Below are 17,619 nucleotides of genomic sequence, written 5' to 3' on the forward strand. Positions count from 1 at the left end.
TGGGGTGAGAACCATGCAACTTGAAGCCACTAGTCTATCTTGGCATCCCTAAAAATGAGACAACTGAACATTATGTGCCTCCCAATGTGAAGCAATATAAGAGTAAGGACACAGTACCACCTGTGCAATAGTTCCCTTAAAAAAATTAGATCTGGATCTAATCAAGTATTTAGACTTAACCACTAGTTTACCGAAAATATGAGCAAAATAAAACAAGTTAATTAGCACCATGAAGAAGCAAGCAAGTATAACTAGAATATAGGACATGCTATTTGCCATATGACTCAATTTTCCACAGACCAATGCATTTTAAAAAGGAGAATAAAAGACATAACAACCAGAGGCAACCTGTGAGACTTATTTGTGTCCTGTTTCAAACAACCACTAAGCCACTGATATGTCCCTATTGGAATTTCATTAATTTAGTAATAATTTTTTAATACTACATGATATTTTTTATTTATTTAAAAATATGGTTAACATGTATTTTTATTATCCCTGTCTCACCCTCCCTTTTTTTAAAGTATATTTTATTGATCATGCTGCTACAACTGTCCCAAGTTTTTCCCTTTGCTTCCCTCTGCCCAGTACCCTCCTTTGCTCCAGCAATCCCACCCCACTTAGTTCATGTCCATGGGTTTGTGCATATAAGTTCTTTGGCTTCACCCTTTCCTAGATTATTCTTAACTTCCCCCTGTTTATTTTGCACCAGTCGATTATGCTTCTCAGTCCCTGCACCATTTCCCCATTTCTCCCCCTTCCCCCTCCCAGCTGATAACCCTCCAAATGATCCCCTTGCCTATGATTCTGTTCCTATTCTAATTTGCTTAGTTAGATTTTGTTTTTATTTTTTAGATTCAGTTGTTGATAGGTGTGACTTTGTTGTTATTTTAATGTTCATAAATTTGATCTTCTTTATCTCAAGTAAGTCCCTTTGACATTTCATATAATAATGGCTTGGTGATGATGGACTCCTTTAGCTTTACCTTATCTGGGAAGCACTTTATCTGCCCTTCCATTCTAAATGATAGCTCTGCTGCATAGAGTAATCTTGGTTGTAAGTCCTTGATTTTAAATCACCTTGAATACTGCTTGTCAGTCCTTTCTTGCCTGTAAAGTTTCTTTTGAGAAGTCAGCTGATAGTCTTATAGGTACCCCTTTGTAGGTAACTCTCCGCTTTTCTCTCCCTGCTTTTAAGATTCTCTCTTTATCTTTAACCTTCGGTGTTTTAATGATGATGTGTCTTGGTGTGGTTCACTTTGGGTCTAGCTTGTTTGGGACTCGGTGCTTCCTCGACTTTTATGTCTGTTTCCTTTGCCAAATTTGGCAAGTATTCCTTCATTATTTTCTCACATAAGCTTTCAATTTCTTTCTCTTCCTCTTCTCCCTCTGGCACCCCTATGGTTTGGATGTTGGCATGTTTAAAGTTGTCCCAGAGGTTCCTAAGCCTCTCCTCATTTTTTTTCCCAATTCTTGTTTCCTCATTCTGTACTGGTTGACTGGTTTTTTCTTCCTTATGGTCCAAATCATTTAATTGAACCCCGGTTTCCTTCCCTTTACCATTGGTTTTGTGTGAATTTTCCTTCATTTCATTTAGCATAGCCTTCACTTCTTCCCTTATGTGTTTGCCATACTTAAGGATATCTGTCAAGCCTGTGAGCATCTTTATCACCAGGGTTTTGAACTGTGCATCTTGTTAGGTTGGCTATCTCCTCGTTTGTTAGGTTGTCTATCTCCTCACTGCTTATTCTCCCACTGGAACCTTGATCTGTTTCCCCTTTTGGGCCATACTTCTCTGTCTCCTCATCTTGACAGGCTCCTGTGTTTGTTTGCCTCTGTGTCTTAGGTAGATCTGTCACTCCTGTTACATTGTAAGGGGCGGAGCCTTAGGTATTCCTCAGTACAGGGCAACCCGTTTCACCACATTGTGGCACTGTTTTGGGGGGAGGGGTCTGTGAGGGAACAATGCCACTTGCTCAGCACTTGCCCTTTTCCTAGACACTGCTCCCACTTCTGTATTGGACTGGTGCTTCTCTTGCTGTTGCCCTGGCTGTCATTCCCAGAGTTGGTGGGTCTGCGGATGTTCTAGGACCATGGGGACCCTTTAAATAAATCGACTCTGCTGATATTGGCAGTTTCTTCGTCTGCCCCAACCCACACTGGTCTGCACAGTCAGAAGCAATGAGGCTTTATTTTTCCCAGCGCTGGAACTGTGAGCTGCATGGTCTGGTCTGGTGCTCTCAGTGCTCCCCAGGTGTCCCTCCAGACTTTTTAAAACGTGTGACTGCGCTTTCTGCCAGCCTGCCACTGCCACCACTGCTGATGCCGCCACACTGCATCCTCTCTGCCCTGGCTCCACCCCTGCTACCTGTCTGGATGAGTATTTCTTCTTTATATCTTTGTATGTTGGACTTCCGTGCAGCTCAGTTTTCTGGAACTTCTGGTTGTCTCTAGTTTTGAGGTAGTTATATTCCTTCTTAGTTGTGGAGGGAGATGCAGAGTGTCTGTCTAGGCCTCCATCTTAGCCAAAAGTAATAGTAATTTTTTAAAACTCAGTTAATTTGCCCTGCGTGGTGTAGTTCAGTTGGTTAGAGCACCATCCAGTAAATTGAAAGGTTGTGGGTTGGATTCCCAGTCAGTGCACATGCCTGGGTTGAGGGTTCAGTTCTCGGTCCAAGGCACCTATGACAGGTAGCCGATTGATGTTTCTCACATTGATGTTCCTTTCCCCACCTTCTTCTCTCTCTAAAACCAATAAGCATGTCATCAGGTGGGGATTTTAAAAACTCAGTTAATTTTATGGTAAGTCTTGTTTCACCTATTCCTGCCTCTCCTTTCCTTCTTCCCTCCCATTCAACCAGAATAGAGTCAATACCTGATATTTTGACATTTGCAGCCTCTCACCTATGAGGTAATAGCAAGGAGCAGTGGATCTGTATATGCATCTCCTATGTGGAAGCTGCAAGAATCAAGATTATTTCCCTTTGTGTGGTTGCTGCCTTGATTGTTACATATCAACCCAATCCCACCATTGCCCAAAATTCCCAAGGGAACCTAGGCTGTCTCGAGGTGCTGACAGAAGGGTCTGGCTTTAGTTCTAATCATCTAGCAGTGACTTCAGACTAAGACTTAATAAAACTCACAATGTGTGCTGAGCCATAATGAGATTTTAGAAGAGGCAAAGGGGCAAGCTGAGTTTCTGAGGCTGGAGCTTGAGCACAGAGTGACCCCAGAAGGAGATCTACATTACCAGTAAGCAAGGCAATTGCCAGTGGCTTTAGAGTTACTCCTTTTGGATTTTAATCAAGAGCATTAGGTTAGTTTAATCCATTTTGTAGGTTGGAACATATTTATTACAAGTATAAAATGTCATATTTGAATCTGAAAGGAAATCTGCTGTGAGGCAGTTTCAAATAATATTTTCAATGTTCAATTATTTGTTAAAATTGAGTTATGCAGAAATAATACTTGGGTAGCTATAAGAGAGACCATATTCTAAAATTTGTCTTTTATTGAAGAGGAAAGGCAGAATTAATGTTTATGATAACCTATTTTGTGCTGGATATTTTACTTATGATTTATTTTTAAAACTCACAAGGATACTGGGAAGAAGGTGTATTGTTTCTATTTTTTATAAATAACACTGAAGTTCAGAAAGGTTCAGTTTAAGCCACAGATAAGAGATAGAGACTAAATTTGCACCCAACTTTATCTGACTCAACTTCTACCACATAAAATGTTGTCTGATATTGATGAATTCTCAAATATTCATTTAACAGTAAAAAGCATGTTTCCTCATTTTTAAAATCAGAGTGTTAGATTAGTACATCGCAGAGTTCCTTTCCACTCTGTTGTCTTGAATCTTACAGCCAGTAGTGCATGAATTACCAGTCAGCTGGCTTGTTGCTGTGGCCCTGGGAATCGATGTCTATCTGAGTTTCCTGGCCTCTGTCTTGGGCTCTCGGCTCTTTCCCATCCTGCACAGCTTTTTCACCTGGGGTTTCAAGATATTTAGGACGGTTATGCCCAAACCATGCTTTCAGTTCACTATAGCAATAAGATTAACTTCCTATTTTATTTCCTTAGGTAAAAATAATAAATTGATTTTTTAAAGGAATTTTCAGCAATGGAAAGTTCATCAAATAGACTAGTCCCCAAACTTTAATCTTTACATCTTTTAGTGCCCATATTTCTTGCTGTCCGTATGACTAGCTATCTTTTTCTAATTTGAGATGTCCTGATCATACAGCCATGCCAATGTCAGAGAAAAATCTTTACAAGTTTTAAATTGTAGTGAAAACTGAGATTCAAATGCAAAAATGAATTAATAATTCACCTAGTCACATTCTCTGGATGTTTCAAGGAGTAGGATAAAGTAAGGGAAGTCTAAACTCAGATGATGAGTAATTTTACTTAAGAACAATACTCAAAATATTACATCCTCTGGAATAGTACATAATCTATAAAATAATTACTAATTGCATTGTGACAATATTTATTCCTAAATTTAACAGAAAGGGATGTACTTCTGCAATAGTAATGGTTGCTGATGGAACCAACACAAGATCATTACTCCCGGGGGTTTGTTGGTATTTGTGTCATGAGAGGAAATGTGAAGAGTAATAATCGATCTTAAAAAGCCTTGCTTCCTTAAACAATTGGCTAACTATGAGTGGATCTCACTGGCCCTGTATATGAAGTCAAGCAGTTAAAGAAATAGGAAGTTACAAACTTAGTGTTTTATCAATATCCACCTTCTTCAGACTGAATGTCCTGGAAGACACCACTTCTCTCCTGACCTCCTGCCCCAGAGATAAGCCAGTTATCTCAGCCATGATGGGGCGGGCTTTGTTTCAATCAAGACCATCCTTTATTATGTCTTCCTAGTGTTTCCCACCTTTTTTTCAATGACATCTTATTTTATTTGAATCACTTGAAAGAGACAAAATGAGAGGTAACTCTGGAAAAATCTAGACTGAGGGTCTGGTGGAGTGGCAGCCCTCACATGACACCTGACCTCCACGACAATCACCCTAGAGTGCCAAGGAACACAGTTTGAAAACCTTTGCTCTAAGACTTCAGATGCCAATTACGATCACTTGGGGAGCACTTAAAAAGTTCTTTTGCTGGGATTTATTTTCAGAGACCATGATTTAATCTATTAAAAATAGGATCTGAGTCCTGGCAGGGTAGTTCAGTTGGTTCAGTATCATCCTGTGCACCAAAAGGTTGCAGGTTCAATCCCCGGTTGGGATGCATGCAAGAGGCAACCAACTGATGTTTCTTTCTCACATCAATGTTTCTCTTTCCTTCTCTCTTCCTCCCTCTCTAGAATCAATAGGCATGTCTCAGGTGAGGATTAAAAACAGAAAATAGAATTTCAGCATCAGACTTTGTGTGGGAAACCTCCAGGTTATTATATGGAGCAGAAGAATTGATAATCATTACCCTGGAAAATGACTGAGTGGACAGACCAAGCCTGGACAAAATCTTACTTCTGACACAACTAAGAAGGACACCAAGCAGGGATGACGCAAAGTTTGGCAGGCCTTTCCAAGGTGTCTCTGAACCCTCAGACCCAGATAGATCTTGCTTTTTCTTTCGGGATTTTCTTTCCCATAGTATTTCCTCCATAGTTTTCATCTCCTGGTAAGGAATTTTATTGCAAAAAGTTACATTATGAAATGTTTCCAAAGCTATTGATATTTTTAATGTGTGAATAAAAAGGGAGCTATATAATAAAACTGATAAATTCAGAGAGGCCACATGGCAGGTCTGACAAGCTCGATGACCAAAAGTAATGACAGAATGGTCTGATCAGATCACAAATTCCTGACTGGGCAAGTCATAGCAGGTAGTCATATCCCAGGCCTATAGCTTTCTTAACAAGGTCAACCTTGACCTTACGTGGAATGTGTTCATTGTTCTCATGTATCTTGAGTAATATACCTTTGAAATGTCATAGTAATTTTCTTTTCCTGCCCCTCAAAGGTACAACTTCAGGCAGAGAGCAGAGACCATGGAACTCTCATTATCATCTTGTTCCCCAAATACCATCATTATGTGCTATAAATGTTAATTATTAGCTATACTGCACCTACCAATGTTAAAGAAGTATGTGTTTCTCCATTTTGCTTTTTATCTGATCTCAGAGATTTCCCCACTTTGCTTTTTTCATGCCTCCTTAATCTACCACCAATGAATTTCATGTAACCCTCCTTACATCTCTTCTTTTGAATCTAATGTATAAAATAAGTTGCAAAACTGCCATTCTCTGGAGGTTTTACTCAATCCATTTAGATTTTGCTTTTAGGCACATGCTCAAAATTTGGCTCAAATAAACTCTTATAAGACTTTGCTATAGGTCAAACATTCTTTTGTCAACAAATCCACAGACTAGATTTGTTTTGCAAGTCAGTGTCTCATGAGTTTCATCCAAATAAGTTAAGCAATAAAAACAAAACCAAGAATCTGCAATAGAAAGTTAGGACAGACTAGATTGTTTTAACCTTCTTTAGCTACTTTTTAAAAAATTTAGATTTATTAGTGTAACATTGATTAATAACATTATATAAATTTTAGACTAGATTGTCATGTGTTTAGATATCTGGAAGATTGAAAACTTTCTCCTGGAACATAATAGTGCCAAGAAGACAAAATACCTAGTTAAAGTCAGATTTCATGTACATACTGATCATAAGCTGAAGGGGAAGGTGAACATTTATAAGAAAGGGAAGATGACTTGTAGACTTTACTAAGACTTGAACCTTCAGAAATACTTCACTGTGACTAGAAAAAAAATAGTTACACAAATGTAGTCATAGTAAAAGTTTAAGGGTAATTTTCCTGCCAGTGCCTTGCCTCCATAGTGGAACTCTGCCATAAGTAACTGATCTGTGGAGTTAGACTCAATCAGTCTGCAATATCCATAGACCCTGTGGTAATGCACTCACTCTTTTCCACAAAAGAAAGCTTCCTACATTTTTGTTCTTTCACCCCTTGCAGAGGTGCAAAGGGGCATAGTTCAAGTGTGTGGGTGTTTATATAAGGCAGTTCTTGCCTACTCAGAGGGGAAAATTGAGCATAAATGGTTATGTTTGTTAAAAAAATATCTTATTTTTAATCATCTATCGGGCATGATTTTTGGCTCAAATGGTAATAATTCTCAAAATATTTTATAAATTGCTTTTGTTGTTAATATTCGTATTTTTAAAATATTAAGAATTTTATAACTATAAAGGATATTTATTTCCTCCTAATTTTTCCATTCTCTTAGTCCCTACTTAGAAATGCTACTAAGTAGAAAACCAGCCTGACATTCAGCTGTGATGCCAGCTTCTCTGGAATGCTGTGTGGTGTTGTGCTGTGACTTTCATGGAATGCAATCCCTGCTTATCAAGGGCTCCCACTTATTTTAACATCATATGTTGGAAATTATAGAAAAAAGTTCAGTAGGCTCCTACCACTAAATTGTGAGTTAACCTTTGAAAAATAATTAATAGCAAAAAGAAATGTTCTATTGTAGGCTTAATCTGATTAGCTTCTATCGTTCCGTTGAGGGATTAAAGGCAGTGGTCATCCCCAGGAGGTGCTGACAATGGGGCACGGATGGTCTTTAACCTTTGCATCCACCCCTGCCTATTCTGTGCCACGAGAACTGCCCTCTGCGGTCTCATAACGGATGGCCCCTCTGCTGGTTGTGAACCTACATTTACAGGTCTGCTAATGGCTAAGCCTTTCACTTGGCCTCTTCCTACCCCTTAAGCTCCCTGCAGGAGTCACATGATAAGGAGCGCCTGACTCTCAAATCGAACCTAGACTCTGAGGACTCTACCATTTTAGTACCTCAGTTTCGTGCTTCCATTTTTTGGGCGAGGGCGGGAGGCACATACAATAATGGCTAAATTCTCAAACATCAATTTACACATTATTCTCCTACAAAACAGTGACAAAATACTAAATATTTTAGGATTGGGGGAATCTTTGTAACTAAAAGAGTCACAATTGCTGGCTGTCTGATATAAGTGAAATGAGTGGTAGTCATCCTGAACCCCCTCCCCACCTCTCACCCTGCACTGGAGAGATTTCCTGGCAGGTATCTTGGGTACAGCATTGAGTTGCCTGAGGTGAAGTTGATCTGAGCTACGTGCAAGTTGCTACCCTTTAGTATCTGTGTAGGGAGCACAGAGCCTCCTCTCCGTGTCCCAGAGGAGGAAAGCACAGCCAGGACACACAATCATCTGCAGAGGCTGACAGCCTGGCGCAGTAGTGATGTGCTCCCAGCCCTGAGGAGGTGAAAGCAGCATGAACAAGTCACATGTTGAGAGTATCATCAGCAAAAACCAGTTCTCCACATTAGTGAGAGATGTTAACACAGGGCAGAAATTGCCTCCCTCTGTGTGATGACATTCAGGGTGCATTTCTTAGTCTATCCCTTCAAGGAAGTTGTGTTTAGGAGGGAGGGGTGTGTGTATCTGTGTGTGCATGGGAGCGGGGGAAGCAGGTGAAAGGCAACTTTAAAATTGAGGTTTAAATTTTCATCTAGTGAAAGAAAGATCATTCAAAGGACAGGGGGGAAAAGCCTCCAGTTTTGTGCACTGAATTATGTTGTCAACATAGTTCAAGTGTTTCGCACTGTACTGGGTATATTACAGTGAGGCTTATGCTCAGAATTATGAAATATAGTGATTTTTTAAATCTTCACTTGAGGACATTTTTCATTGCTTTTAGAGAGAGGGGAGGTAGACAAGAAGGGAGAGAGAGAAATACTGATGTGAGAGAAAAACATCAATTGGTTGCCTCTTGTACATGCCTGAACTGTAGATTATATAGGCCTGGACTGGGGATTACACCCACAACCGAGGTATGTGGCCTGACTGGGAATCAGACCCGCAACCTTTCGATTACAGAGCGGTGCTCCAATCAACTGAGTCACACTGGCCAGGGTGATTTTTAGAGAAAGTATTTCTTTTTAAAATGTACATTGTTTGGAAAATAAAAGAAGCCAAATGTAATTAAAAAAAAAAGAAAAAGAAAGGAGGGAAAATAAACTACAGAATCACAAGGAACAAAACTGTTTTGTTTTTAAGAGAAAGAAAAAGACCTAAGATATGCTGATGTCTCTGACTTGAATAGCCTGGTTCAAATTCATTTTACCTTAGCAGGTTTCCTATTCACATAAAAAGTCAGGTCATCTCTGGTAACATTCTTTGAAAAAAATACAGAATGCTAAGAGAAAGGGCTGAAAACGTTTTAGAAAAAGAGAAACAAAGCAAAACCCCCATAGGATTAGAGGAGCATAGCAAAATTTTCTAATTGGTTCCTTTATAAGAAATTCAAAAGAAAATCTAATACTATCTATTGTAGCACAACATTATTTTTCCTAGGAGAATTTGATTATTTTCCTTCATTTCTTTGAGTTTATTATTCTGAGAAATGTCTGTCCCACACTTGCTAATAATCTAACCTAACTATGTGGTTTCTCTTGGAATGCTTCCTAGCAGAAACATTTTTTTAAAAAGAATTGCTTACTTGATTATTATCTGCAAAATACATAGCAAAGACAATTCTTTCTACTTCAATACCTTATAGTTAGCATATGAAATGGAGCCTGCTACACTAGCATGTGCAGGAATTCTAGTCTCTGGGGCAAAGGAAAAGAAATACTAGCATCAGTAAGATGAATAACATGAGTGCGGGCTCATAGGTAAAGTAAGACTCATACATTACTGTTATTAATCTTCCAGGCAGAAAGAACAAGGTCTGTAACAATTACTCTGCCCTGTTTTAGGAAATCTCTGAATGTTTGTCATACCCAATCCTCCTTCTGAGGGGTTTCCTATGATGGTCATGTTCTGTGTTTCATTATCCTGCTGTTCTGGCTACAGTTAAGGGACTAGAATAGGCTTTTGAGAGCCTGGGCGATCAGGCCATAGTTCGGCTATAGGCCTGGAAGCGGCTTAGCATGAAAACTGCCCAGAAGAGGACCACTGATTGACTGAACAGGTTAAACAGAGGCTGTCTTTTTGGAACTTTAAATATGAGACGCAGAGAGAGTCATAGTTTGGGTGACTGGGCAAAAGACAGACAAGACAAGGAGAAAAGAAAGTAAACAGAAGCCATGCAGCAGTAGAAACATTGGGGAAGCTGAAGCACTGAGGTGAAGAGAAGAAAAAAGAAGGTGAAGGGATTCAGTGTACAAATTGCCAGTGATAAAAACAACCGTGGAGATGTAAAGGAGAACACAGAGAATATAGTCAAAAATATTGTAATAACTATGTATGATAGTATGTATGGTGTTAGATGGTACTAGACTTATCAGGGTGATCACTTTGTAATGCATGTAAATGTCTAATTATTACCAGTAGATGAAGTTTGGAGGTTCAAGTACTGAGGGCCTGCAGCCAGTCAATGAATGCCTTCACAAACCGCCTGGGGCCACGGTGAGGACATTGAGTTTTGCAGGGCAGCTGCAGGTTGCACTTCCACAGGGCATGAGGTCACGTTGCCTGGATAACTGAACAGGTGCCTTGTGGACCCTCTGCCTGCCCCCACCGCTGAGCAGAGCTGACAGAGAGGTCAAGGGAATCCCGGACCCCAGCCAAGATGGAGGCCCCAGGGGTTGGGGGGTTAAGTGCAGCTCCTACACTGAGCATGCACAAGGCTAGCAAGAAAACTGGATAGAGAAAAAAGCCTTCCTACCCCCTTCTGATATCAGATTGGAGGTGGGACTGGCAGAAGGCAGGCACATGCACAATAAAAGTCAAATGGTGCAAGGGGAGGAGCTGGACCAAAGAGGCCTGTCAGTCTAGTCTGGGGAAAGAAAGAAAGAAGCCTTATCAGCTGCATGGCCCATGACCTCCAAGAGGAAGTCTCTCTCTCTCCCCCCCCCTCTCTCTCCCCCTCTCCCTCTCCCTCTCTCTCCCCCCTTCTCCCTCTCTCTCTCCCCTTCTCTCTCTCCCTCTCCCCCTCCCTCTCCCCTCCTCTCTCTTCCTTTCTCTCTCCTTCATTGACGTGGCGAGTTAATTGTGGGTGCATTTGTGCACTCTCTCCTGGGAGCACGATCCCTCTGGCCTTAGCAGTCACGTGGCCCATGGCCTCCAGGGGGGAGTCTGAAATGGGGAGCAGCAGCGGGGAATAAGCTAAGATACCTGGATGAGTGCTTAGCAGCTACCTGTGGGCTTCAAAATACAGTACTCTAAAATGAAGCAGGAAATCTAGGCACTGGTCTTTATTTTGGTCTTGCTGAGAATGGTTGCAGTTTGGGTTTTGTGGAAGAGATGAGCTTTGAAATGGAGATTCCAACATTTGCCCAGATCATGCAGCATCTGAATAAAACCTCTTACCCCTTTCACCACCAGCTGCCTCAGAAGTCTGGCTTTTGTGGTGGCAGGCAGACAAACCCCTTTTTTTGTTCAGTAACATAATCACTATGTTCTACACCTGAAACTAATATCATATTGTATATTAACTGTAATTGAGAAATTTAAAAAATATATTAAAAAAAATGAGTAAGTAGTTGTAAGAGCAAAATAAGCAGAGAATAGCTGAGTCACCAAAATGGCGAAGGGCAGAAGTAGGTAAGGAACCACAAATTCCTGCTCCTGAGATAACAAGACAGACTGAAGGATTTTCTAATTTTTGTTCTCCCATGAAGCCTAGCTATTGTGTCCCAGAATATCTTTACAATAAACCCCTGTGACCTGACATAACCCAAAGGCTAGCAACTTAAAGGAGTCTGGCTAACACAATTTGGCTCCATGACAAATTTTAGGGTACATTTCAAATATTTTCCACAATAAATGGGAATGATTGATTTGATCTCTCATTAGCTTCTTTTAATAAAACTGTTATTAAAAATGTGTTTGAAAATCATGAAATATATTTCTGTGTCACTAAGAAGATTATTTTTAGATCTTAGATCAAAGAGAGGCATAATTGCTTTTTCTACTTATCCTTATAATAAACTGAAAAACATATATGCCTATTAGGTTAAAGGAAATGTAATATCTAATGATTTGATTACCTATTTAATGCTTGTATTTTGTAATCACCATTGACTTCATTGTAACAAGTATGAATCTCCTTACTCTCCTGAAACTTTCTACAATTGTATAAATAGTGGGAAAAATAAAGGGTTTCAATAAAATGATCAAGATGGATTCACTGTCTATCATTTAATAAATATCAGGGGAAAAAGTAGGACTCTCTAATTTGGAGATGAATGTGGACTACTGCCCTCCTCTGGAAAGACTAGGAGGTGTAATAGGGTGTAGATGAGTGGTAAGATTTTCAAACATTTTCTCAAGTCACTTCAACAGTATGTGACATGTCTATAATGTTCTGGTTTGCCATGGCTCAGTCGGCAAAACTCTAGGAGTGCCTAGAATTATTCTCTTTTTGAAAAGCTTACAGAGATAATGGGGAAATAAAATTCCCTAGAAATGAAAGATAACTTTAATGGATAATACAATAAGGTATCAAATCAGACAAAGTTTACGTGTATTACCATGACTCAAGAAAACCCCATATTGTTCCCATTCTTTGTAAAACACTTGCTCTAGCTAGATGGGGAATAGAAATATATACAAAAGAAGCTGGTCACTAGCAAATTTTTGGAAGATCAACAGGCACAAAGCACAATAAAAAATTGTATTTTACAGGCTGATTAAAGCATTAAACTAAAATGCAGACTTACATTGCTCTATTTTCATAATAAAAATGTTCTAAGGAAGGTTAATTATGAGTTCCTTTACATTTCCAAGGTTGTTCTGTCATGTTCACTTCTGCATCTTGATACTATAATTCCTGTTTCCTACAATGCAAACTAAGTTTCACATTGAGATCTATGAACATTTCAGAAAGTGGACCTCATCAGTTTAAAACCTATAACACCATTACATGAGCTGTAAGACCATTACACCAGTTATAAGACTAAGCTCCAAGCTCTCAATACACCTTTCACTGGGTGGTAGCTTAGGTGTCAGTCTGTCATTTGCCTTGCATCTCACTTCCTTTGAATTTCAAGGAAGAGAGCGTAAGATAATAGCCAGTCAGCTATATTGCAGTTCTTGGTAATAAGGACATTTAATAGCACTTCTAACAGTAATAAAATAGAGTAGATTTTATAGTCACGAGAGAGAGTGAGAAAGAGAGCATAAATTTGCTAATAGAAACATTAATTTTTTAAAAAGGCAGTGGCTACATTTAATAAATTTCAGTGTTTTACAGGAAACCTATTTCGGAAGAAAAGTTTGCACATTGAAAATTGTGCTCCTTGGTCTATAATACTTTGCATCTTAAATTGTAGGCAGCTGACACCACATTAAGTAAGAAAAAAATCCAGGTTCCTTTGCCACATCTTTCTACCAGTCTGCTAGAGTTGCACTTAAAGGTGCACCAAAAAAAAAAAAAAAAAAAAAAAAAAAAATCAGAATAGCTCAGGTCTCTGTGTTGGTTGTTAGATTATTGGCTGTCAACTCCAAACACCACCTTGCTCTAATGCTGGAATTAGATCTTAAGAATATTTATCCTTTGCCAGTCGAAGTTTCTGCAGAGACAGAGCAGAAGGAAGGTCCTTATTTTCCTGGCTCTAAAGTGCCTTTTCTTGACTTACCCCTGCTGGAAATGACCGGCAGCACACAGGATACTCCATGGCTCCACTGCCCAGCTTCTAGTTCCAACCCATAGTGCCCTCCCTGCCAGCTTCAGCCCTTATACTCCAGGAGGGTCTCCTGCTTATCAGTTTTGATCCATAATTCCCTGCACACCAGTCTCAGCCTGGGAACCCAGAGGCGTTTCCACCTTCCACGGGCTGTGATCAGAGCTTCTCCAAAGACATTTGAACCCCAGCCTTAGATGAAGGACCCTCTTCAAAATGTGTTTCTTCTTTGGGTATTCTCTCTCAGCAATAGGGGATTCCTTAGCACTTTTTTCTTTCTTAGTAGCAAATGCCCTATAAACAGTTAATAATTTTTATATTAAACCTTGCTCATTGAAATGGTTGTGTGGTTTCTGTTTCCTGACCAGACCCTCACTGATTCTCCCTCCACAGCAGGCAGGCATACCTCTCTGAAAATGTCTGATAAAGTCAGCTGTGAATGTCCCTGTTGAGGTATTAAATCAGTGCTTCTGAGTGCAAACCTGTGTGGAGACTGCAAGTCTATGGCCACGGAGCTGCCAATACTCTAAAGTGACTTCAGGGTTTTAGGCTTCAAAATATTTGAATAACTAGTAAAAATTCAGCCATGGCAGTTTAGGGCATTCAGATGAGAATTGGGACAAAAGAAATATAACCAGGATGATTTGCTGGAATTCTGTGTAAATTCAACCCTAATCTCAAATGGAGCATTTTATAATAAAAATGATTCTCCCAATTTAAAAAAATAATCCCTCTGTCATTTAGATTTCTCTCTGGATTATATTCCTAAATCTTTTGTCCTACAGTTCATGCTTACAACCATCATCATTTAGTTTTGCTTCCCTGCTTCAGGCATTTTCTTTGCCTCCTATGAACAACGCCTTTCAATTATTTCATTGATTTTCAAAAAAAAAATCATTACTTATAGTATTTAATTAAAGTTTCAATTTAAATCATCAAAAGGAAACTATTTCACTTTTTTTCCAGAATTTCCAACATGTACAATACATTGGCTTCCAATTTTTTAACCTAAAGGTCAGAATTTGAAGTTTTAAAAGTATTGTTATATTTTAAGCATATTTTATACCACATTTTTCTCTATTTTAAAATTTCATCCTACTGTGACAATACCAATGATGAGATGTTTATACTGAAAAATTACTAAGTCCCTCTACCCCCTCAGAACAACCATCATAATGACATTTCCCAGCCTTGGTGAACAAAGTTCATGTGAGGCCAGCCACTCGTTAACACTGTAAGTAACTAGAAAGTATGATAGAAATGCTTTGAAGGAGACCTTGGAAGCTACAGCCAGGACACTCAGCTATTTTCAAATATGTTTGATGTCCAGATTTAAGCTAGAGAAAACAATACCTGAAATTCAAGAGAGCTTCAGCTGAGAGAGGTCTCATCTGACATATGAAAACTGAGACTCAGCCAGGCTCAACGACTTTCTCACGGTCACACAGAGGGAATGTGGCTGAGCAGGATGTGGACTCTTGGATTTGGTTAGACCATTGCTCTGAATCTGATGAGGACCAGAACTTCTTGTGTTTAAATTATTTTTAAAAGGCAACATTATCATTCTTGCCAAGCCTAACCTTTATGATCATTTTGATTTTAATGATCAAGTTTATCTCCAATTAGCTCCTCCTAATAATAAAATTATAATAAATGTGTTTGGAAACTATGAAATATATTTTGTGTAAGTAAGGAAGTGGTTTTTAGACTTTAAACCAGAGAAGTACAATTTTTTTCTACTTGCATTTATAAGAAATTGAAAGAGATTTTATTCCTGTTAAGTATAGTTAAACTCTACTATCTCATTATTACCACTAAAATCAGCTAAGGTAACTCTACTGCAATTTCCACATTTTCATTTTTCCTAAAACAATGACCATATAGGAGAAATCTTCAAAGATATATTTTAAAGAAACAAATATATATATTTAAAGCACTAGAATCAGGTCAGAAGAAATAAATTCTAAGTTGGCTTTTCTATATGTCTATGGAATGTCATCTAAGTCTAAATTACATATCAGTAAAATGGGGCTAATTAAGAGATGGTCTCTACTTCATAAAGCTCTTGTAAGGGAAAGATAGATAATAGGCACAAATTACTTTGAGTTTTTCTTCAGAAAAATCTCTGTATTACTAAAGTTTTTTTTTTAAACATCATACTATAATGCTAACAATTTAAGTTACGTGTCTTACTTGAAATTTGTTGTTGTACTACGAGGGAATTACCAAAAAAATTGACTTGTATATGATAAAAATTACAATTTAAAAATTAATACCTTTTTGCCAGGTGAGTAACTGAAATATTAGGAATCTTACTTTATAAAGTTACATGATTGTCTAACCACTGTGGGGTACACCTGAAACTAAAGGAAAATAATATTGAATGTAAACTCTAATTGAAAAATAGAAGAAATAAAAATGTATACCTCTTAATGTTTCAGGAAGGTGACTTTAGAATTAGTGTGTCACCTCTTTTTTATATAAAATATAAGGTTGACTAAAGATTTTTTTTGATCAATGATTTGACCTTTTTCATGGGATTTCTTTTCATACCACTAGATGGTACAATTTTTGAAAAAAATTGTCAGAAGCTTAGCGATGAAGATACCTTCTCTTCTCTTTGGAAAAAGCAAAGTGAGGAAAACAAGAGGGGAATGTTATTATTATCTGAGGTTACATAAGTGTCCTCTACCAGAGGCAGAGAAATGCAGAGCAGAGAATGAGGTCGGGAGATCCACTCTATGTGGAGTCTTTCACTAACTAGCTCTCAGAGGACCCACTTCACTCATCTGGACATGGGTTTCTTCTTCTTTTTCTACTTCCCTCTCTTTCTTCCCTGGAGCCAGGATGGAGATCTGTGAGTGCTTCAGAAGCCACGGTATACAGGTGTGAAGCATTTGAGAAGGATGATCATAGTGTTCGGTCTAAGTACATGGTCTGAGAGGGCAGCCAAACAAGTCACAACCATTAGGTTCTATTCCTGACCCTGCTATGCTCCACAGGCAGCATGTAACCACAGTAAACTTCCTCTGACCTTGCCCACTTTTCTATAAAACTGACCCTAACATTTGCCACTTGCTTCTTCTGAGAAAAGGCTACAAGGATTAATGAGATAATGCTGCCAAAGAGCAGAACTTTAAATGAAAGCTGCCAATTATAAGCAAAGCATCAATGGGTGAATACATAACTAAAACCTGACCCTTCATCTGTGTTAAAGTGCTCCTGAATTTGGGTGACATCATTCCCAAAGGTAAAAGAACATTTTGATGGAGAAGTGAAAATTATTAAGAAGAAGGAAACCAGGCCTTTGAAGGAAAGTGCAAAGACCAGGAGAGTACCCCTCTGCACAAAAGAATGGTGAGGGTGACAAAATATTCTCTTCATTGATAAGAATGGATCATGAATAAGGACAGAAGTTTTGAATCCATTTTGAGTTAATTTTTGTGTATGCTGTAAGATATGGGTCCAATTCCATTATGTGAATGTGGGTATCGAGTTTCCCAGAACCATTTGTTAAAGAAACTATCCTTTCCCCATTGCTATATTCAATGATGAACATTTTTAAGCTTCACTTCTACTTAACACAGTACTAGAAGTCCTAGTCAGATCAATTAGGCAAGAAAAAATAAACAAAAGGCAGACATACTGAAACAAAAGACCTAAAATTGTATCTTTTTGCAAATGATATGATCTTATATGTAGAGAACCTTAAGATTACACACACACACACACACACACACACCTGTTAAAACTAAAAATGATTTCAGAAAAGTTTGCAAGATACAAAAATCAACAAACAAAAACCAACAAACTATCCCCCCCCCCAAAAAATTAAGTAAACAACCTCATTTACAATAAAACCAAAAAAGGATAAAATACCTAGGAATAAACTTAACTAATGAGGTGAAATATTTGTATACAGAAAACTATAAAACATTGATGAAAGAAATTAAATAAGA

At 38.6% G+C, this 17,619-nt stretch overlaps 1 protein-coding gene across 1 annotated transcript in view; it reads right to left on the reverse strand.

Annotated features, from left to right (window-relative positions):
* Window positions 1-17,619, reverse strand: part of TRAPPC3L (trafficking protein particle complex subunit 3L) — a 40,032-nt gene that overhangs the window by 13,164 nt on the left and 9,249 nt on the right. The window lies entirely within an intron of this gene.

Source organism: Furipterus horrens, unplaced genomic scaffold, assembly GCF_987537825.1.
Source record: "Furipterus horrens unplaced genomic scaffold, mFurHor1.1.pri manual_scaffold_6, whole genome shotgun sequence".
In the NCBI taxonomy this organism is placed as follows: Eukaryota; Metazoa; Chordata; class Mammalia; order Chiroptera; family Furipteridae; genus Furipterus; species Furipterus horrens.